Here is a 7406-nt window from a genome sequence, read left to right as displayed (position 1 = left end):
CACATGATGACATGATATGAAATGCATGACAAGAACAAAATGCAAAACGAAGACAAAACCCAACCATTGTGACGCCCCCGATTTGACCGTACACTAATCATACACGCAAATGTGTACGACCAAGATCAGGAACACACGGGAAGATATCACAACACAACTCTAGACACAAATTAAAATAATACAAGCTTTATATTACAAGCCAGGGGCCTCGAAGGCTCGAATACAAATGCTCGAAGGCACAAGAGTCAGCGGAAGCAACAATATCTGAGTACAGACATAAGTTAAACAAGTTTGCCTTAAGAAGGCTAGCACAAACGGGGAAACAGATCGAAAGAGGCGCAGGCCTCCTGCCTGGGATCCTCCTAAACTACTCCTGGTCGTCGTCAGCGGGCAGCACGTAGTAGTAGGCACCTCCGGTGTAGTAGGAGTCGTCGTCGAAGGTGGCGTCTGGCTCCTGGGCTCCAACATCTGGTTGCGACAACCAGGTAGGAGGGATAGGGGGAAAAGAGGGAGAAAGCAACCGTGAGTACTCATCCAAAGTACTCGCAAGCAAGGAACTATACTACATATGTATGCATTGGTATCAACTGGAATAAGGCTATTATACGTGGACTGAACTGCAGAAAGCCGGGATAAGGGGGGGATAGCTAGTCCTTTCAAAGACTACGCTTCTGGCAACCTCCGTCTTGCAGCATGTAGAAGAGAGTAGACTGAAGTCCTCCAAGTATCATCACGTAGCATAATCCTAACCGATGATCCTCCCCTCGTCGCCATGTGAGAGAGAGAGATCACCGGTTGTATCTGGCACTTGGGAGGGTGTGTTTTATTAAGTATCCGGTTCTAGTTGTCATAAGGTCAAGGTACAACTCCTAGTCGTCCTGTTACCGAAGATCACGGCTATTCGAATAGATTAACTTCCCTACAGGGGTGCACCACATAACCCAACACGCTCGATCCCATTTGGCCGGACACACTTTCCTGGGTCATGCCCGGCCTCGGAAGATCAACACGTCGCAGCCCTACCTAGGCACAATAGAGAGGTCAGCACGCCGGTCTAAATCCTATGGCGCAGGGGTCTGGGCCCATCGCCCATTGCACACCTGCACGTTGCGTACGCGGCCGGAAGCAGAACTAGCCCCCTTAATACAAGAGCAGGCTTACGGTCCAATCCGGCGCGCGCCACTCAGTCGCTGACGTCACGAAGGCTTCGGCTGATACCACGACGTCGAGTGCCCATAACTGTCCCCACGTAGATGGTTAGTGCGTATAGGCCAATAGCCAGACTCAGATCAAATACCAAGATCTCGTTAAACGTGTTAAGTATCCGCGAACACCGACCAGGGCCAGGCCCACCTCTCTCCTAGGTGGTCTCAACCTGCCCTGTCGCTCCGCCACAAAGTAACAGTCGGGGGCCGTCGGGAACCCAGGCCCACCTCTACCGGGATGTAGCCACCTGCCCCTTCAGCCCCCAACTCCGAACAGTACCACAGGTAATGTAACTGTGTAAAGTATATAGTATATGCCCGTGATCACCTCCCGAAGTGATCACGGCCCAGTAGTATAGCATGGCAGACGGACAAGAGTGTAGGGCCACTGATGGAACACTAGCATCATATACTAAGCAGTAGGATAGCAGGTAATGGTAACAACAGTAGTAGCAAGGACAGGCTATGCATCAGGATAGGAATAACGGAAAGCAGTAACATGCTACACTACTCTAATGCAAGCAGTATAGAGAAGAGTAGGCGATATCTGGTGATCAAAGAGGGGGGGCTTGCCTGGTTGCTCTGGCAAGAGAGAGGGGTCGACAACTCCGTAGTCGTACTGGGTAGCAGCGGCGTCGGTCTCGGTGTCTAGCGAGAGAAGAGGGGGAAGAAACAATAAATATTTGAGCAAACAGATGCATAACGATGCATGACATGACACATATCGGTGCTAGAGGTGCCCTAAAGCGGTATGAGGTGATACCGGTGAAGGGGGGAAACATCCGAGAAAGTATCCCCGGTGTTTCGCGTTTTCGGGCAGAGGAGCCGGAGGGGGGGAAAGTTGCGAGTTTGATATGTTAGGGGTGCGTGGCGGACGAACGGGCTGCGTATCCGGATTCGTCTCGTCGTTCTGAGCAACTTTCATGTAGAAAGTATTTTCATCCGAGTTACGGATTAAAAGATATGATTTTCTAAAGATTTTATTAATTTCTGGAATTTAATTAATTAATTAATTAATTCGAAAATGAATTAATGACATCAGCATGATGTCATGCTGACATCAGCAGTCAACAGAGTTGACTTGGTCAACCTGACCAGTGGGTCCCACTGATCAGTGACACATTTTAATTAAACAGTTTAATTAATCTAATCAAAATTAATTAGTGGGTGGGCCCCACTGTCATACTAATTAATTAGCTAATTAACAGTAGTTAATTAGGTTAACTAATCATTAGGTTAATTAATCTTATTTGGTTAATTTAATCATTACTTATTTATTTATTTATTTAATTCTTTTTTTCATAAGAAAAACGTTCTGGGTGTGGGGCCCATCTGTCATAGGCCACAGGGGCCTTGGCGGGTTTGGTCCAGCGGGTGCGGGCGCACCCGAGTGAGCACTCACCCGCAAGGCGGGACGAGGCCGCCGGGGCAACGACGGCGCGGCCAGCCGGGGCCACGGCGAGCGGAGGCGAGGGGTGGCGCCGACAGCATCAGGAGGCGGCGCCAGAGTGTGGTAAGGCGAGGCCAGGGCTGGGCGGCGCCGGGGCTGGGCGTGGCCAGGCGGAGGCGAGCGGAGGCGCGGCCGTGGCCGCGAACGGGCGAGGCCGGGAGGTTGCAGGCCAGCACGAGGACGCGCACGATCGCGGCCCGGCCGCGGTGTGCGTGTGGGCCGGCGAGGCGGGACCTCGCACACGGGCGAGCGACGAGCGGGAACCGGAGCTGGCGCGGTCAGGGTTAGGTGCGGGCGAGGCGAGGATGATCAACGGGCTACGATGGTGCGGCCCGAGACGGAGGGGAAGAAGAGGAGGGGTGGACGGGGCCTCACCGGGGCCCTGAAGTTGTGCGAAAGCCGGCTCGAGGAGGAGTCGGGGAGGTCCGGCGCGACAAGGCGGAGGAACTCCAGTCGTGGAGGAGGACGAAGACGGGCGGCGAGGTGGTGCGGTTCCGGCGACGGAGCTCGGCGGCGAGGCGGCGCCTGGCGCCGGCGATGACGACGGGCGGCGTCGGGCTTGGTGAGGCGTCGGCGGGGGAGGGTTCTGGCGCGGGAGTGGCGACGGGGAGGTCCAGTGGCGCCGGGCTCAAACGCCCCCGATCCCGATCTGGATCGGGGAGGGAGGCAGAGAGGGAGTGGGAGCGAGTGGGGGGGCTGTCGGTTAGGGTTTGACCAGGGTGGGGGGATAAGGGAGGGGAGTGGGGCGCAACTGGTTGGGCCTTCGCCCAGTGGGGCTGGCCAGCTGGGCCACGGTTGGCCCAGTGAGGGGGGGTTGCTTTGCTTTTTATTTTGTTAGTTTCGTTTTCTTTCTACTTTTCTTTTCTATTTTTATTTCATTTTGATTCATTACAGTTTTATAAAACCTAAAAGCAAGTCCCAATTTAGCAATAATAATTATGCTACTGACCTATTAATTTCAGGCAACTAAATAAGATATTCTGATATTTTATAAATAGAAATGCATTTATATAATTGTTTTACCTACTGCTTTAATTACCTAAGTGCATTTAAACCTTTTACAATAAATGTGTTTTCTCCACCATAATTTCCTATGAATTAATTGGTTCACTCCGAACATTTTAGTTTTAAAATTTGAAAAGTTTTATTGTTTGCCTGATTTTGAATTTGAATTTGAATCGGTCTTGAACTAACTCGAGATTAGCAACTATAATCGAGGTGACGTGGCATCATTAGCAGAGGATCACTGTAGCTTAATTACCCGGGCGTCACAACCACGAAGGGAATCTCATAACTTAAGGCCGGAAATGGCAAGAGTCGGAGTTACAAATATGGCAAGTTACATCCGGGGTGTTAAAGTGCTCTTCGGGGTAGTCATCTTGAACAGCGCCAACTGCTGGACGGGGCGCCGACTGTTGGGGAGGAGACGGCGGTGGGCTAGCAGGTGGAGGTGGCAGCGGTCCTTCGCCCTTGGATATTCGGGTGAGCCAGTGGCATTTTCGGGTGGTGTGATTGGACAGCTTCGCGCCGCCGTGGAATTTGCAGGGAGCATCGAGGGTTTGCTTGTAGGAAAAGGCGGGTAGCCAAGTAGGCTTGCCGCCCTTCTGTCGCTTGGGGCCGGGTTGTCCTTCAGACTGTTGGTCTTCGACTGTCGCCACATGATGGCTAGTGGATGCCGGCTGCGGGGCCTTGAGCTTGTTGTCGTTTGGCTGCTGCCGCCGACTTTTGTCTGCAGCCGACATCCTAGGAGCCGGAGGGAGCATTTTTCCGAAGGCGTCCACTCGGAGCTCCGACTTCATGGAGGATTCGGCAGTGGCGTACTTGTCTGCTATGATCGGCAGTTCGTCGAGTGTAGCAGTCTCGTCGCAGAGGAGTCGGTGCTTGAGGAGGGTGCCTTCTCGGCACCCGACGGTGAAGTACTCGATTGCCTGGACCTCATGCACCACTTCGCAGGAGTTGTGCAGTTCTGCCCACCGCGTCAGGTAGTCACGGGTGGACTCATCCGGGCCTTGAACGCACAGCGAGAGCTGGCGGGGCTTGCGCGGCCGCTTGTAGGTGCTGGTGAAATTGCGGATGAACACTTCAGTGATATCCACCCAGCTATTGACGCTGTAGGGCTTCAGGCTGTTCAGCCATGTCCGGGCCGTGCCCTGGAGCATGAGCGGAACATACTTCACGGCAACACGCTTGTTGCCGTTCACTATATTGACGGCTGTGGAGTAGTCAACCAGCCAATCCTCCGGCTTCACGGAACCGTTGTACTTGGGCGTGTCTCTCGGAAGAGAGAACCCTTTGGGGAAGGGCTCGTCGTGAATGCAAGGGCCGAAATAAGGCGGGCCCATCGCGTCTTCTTCTAGCGCCAGTGACCCAGTGAGACGGTTGATCCGGTAGCGGGCGTCATTCTCTCCGACTCCTTTTTGGCGGCCCAGCCGGTTGCCGAGAGTCGGGTGCTCAACAGGCGGCGAGGAAGCATGCCTCTCCCTTCGAGGAGGCGGAGGAGGCGGATAGTTGTCCCGTCGTCCAGCTCGTGGGCGGCCGTCTTGGTCGCGCTCGATGGTGACGCGTGTCCGGCTGCGGCTGGCAGCCGGCTCCTTGTATCGTCTGTCACGGACGCCGCCTATCGGCGTCCGGGAGGTCGTGCCATGCTCTTGACGAGGGGGCGGGTTCTCAACCCGTTGGCCGGGCTCTTCTGCACGGCAGCCGGCTTCTTGCTACGCGGCAGCCGCGTCGATAAGCTGTTGAACGTGCTCCGTCATGTAGCGACGCTCATCGCCCTCCAGGTGGTCCAGCTCATCCGCTGCCGCCTGGGCAGCACGTATGTTCTCCATGGGCGTGGCGTAGACAGGGTGGTCTACCCCAAACATGCTGGCGGCAGCACCACATCGCTGTCGGACCATGCCCACGCGGCTGCGCCCGCCAGCAGGCGGCGTGCCGCCAACAGCGCGGTCGATCTCGCGCTGGAAGGCCTCGGAGAGGCGTCTCATGGTAGCCAACTTCTTGGCGTTCTCAACAAGCGAGACACGGCTGGCCTCCGGCGTCTGCCGTAATGGGCGTAGACAGGTCCCGCATTGCCGCCTGCAACGAGTCCTGGGCGGCCCGCCAGAGGCGCCGTCGTGGCTGATGACAAGCACCTCCGTGACAGTGCTGCCGCCGCTCTCCGTGCATGGGAGCGGATCGTCGATGACCACCACGTTGGCGGGGAAGGAGTCGAAGGAAGCCGTGTCAGTGTCGACAAGCATCGGGTCGGTGGAGCCAACCGACTCTAGGTCAGTGGCGGGCTCGTTGGCAATGTGGAGCTTGCCAAGAAGGTCGACGAAGCAGCTTCCGGAGTTGGCTGCTCCCGCGTCGGGTGTGGGCTCGTTGGAGAGGCGGATCTCGCCAACAAGATCGGCGAGGCTGTCCGCCGCGCAAGCGACTTCCGCGCCATGCAGCGCGTCGGCGCAAACGCCATTAGGCGTGCCGGGCTGGCTGCGCTCGCTAGGAAGAAATAAGGTTCCCGTCCAAAACATATCTCTGGACGATGGTGCACCAGGCCCCACGGTGTGCGCCAAATGTCGGGGGTGTCGTGCGACATATGCCAAAGGATAGCTTATCATGGTGGGGGATAGTAAGACATCGCCGGTGCCAGGAAATGGGATGAGGTGTAGACATATACGCCGGCGAACTTTACCCAGGTTCGGGGCTCTCCTAAGAGATAACACCTCTAATCCTGCCCTGCGGGGTCTCCGCATGATCACTCAAGCAACAATGGTGGCTACAAGCTTGCTCCTTGAGCTGTTTCTCTAGAGAGGGAAGAAGAACAAGGCTAGCCCTAGCTTCCTCTCTCTCTATGTGTGTGTGGGTGGACTAAGGTCTGAACCCTTTGCATGTGTGCCATGGGGGTACAATGGTAATCTGGCCGGGTGTAGGACCCGGCTGTCAGTGTCTATGGTTGCCGGCTTCTCCGCTGGCCGCTAGGGCCCGCCACCTGGTGGGTCCCGCCGGCTGTCTCATACTTCACCGACAGGCCGCGCCCACCGCTTGCGGGTCTTGCCGACTGCTAGTACTGTGGCAGTGCCGTTGATGATGCACACTTTGTTAGGGAGAGCGTGGCTACAGTCCCGCCGCCTGATGGATGTTCATTGTAGCCATTCCCCGTCTCTTCTAATTAATGTCGCGCAGACTTTGAGGGAGAGGGAGGGCCACCTGGTGGGGAGTCGGCCTCCGTGGTGCCGCCTGGTCAGGAGTCGGTCTCTCACGGACAGGTAGGGCCCGCCGCCTGCGGGCCGTACCGACAGTCCGTAGTGGGAGCATGGCCTCCTCTGCTATGGGTGGTGTCACGGGCTGCGTGGCAACAGGGCCGCGTCGGACGGGGATGTCCGCCCAGTACACTGTATTGTGGCCACGCTTTGCCCTAGATTCGAGGGTGGCAGGCTGCACTGTAGCCATGCCTGTCTCGTCGCCATAATGTGGTGCAAACTTCAAGGGGCGGAGGGGGGGCGCCTTCTAGGAGCCAGCCTCCCTGAAGGCTGTCTGCTAGGAGTCGGCCCACCTCATAGCCGTCTTCTTGGACCAGCCGGCCCTGAGAAGGCGGCTCTTCCTCTTCGAGGCTTGAGGGGCGCAGTCGGCCTTGATGTCTTGAATCACCATGAAAAGCAGATGAATCTACCCGTGATTATTTATTCCGACACATGTGCTCTCCTCCTCATCACCTCTGGCTTCGTCCATGGAAACACCGCAACAAGGAGCAAAGAGACAAAGCAATACCAGAT

The sequence above is a fragment of the Triticum urartu genome, chromosome 2A (genome assembly GCF_056163025.1).
Source record: "Triticum urartu cultivar PI428250 chromosome 2A, HENAU_Tu73, whole genome shotgun sequence".
Lineage (NCBI taxonomy): Eukaryota > Viridiplantae > Streptophyta > Magnoliopsida > Poales > Poaceae > Triticum > Triticum urartu.
Note: the sequence above shows the minus strand (reverse complement) of the source record.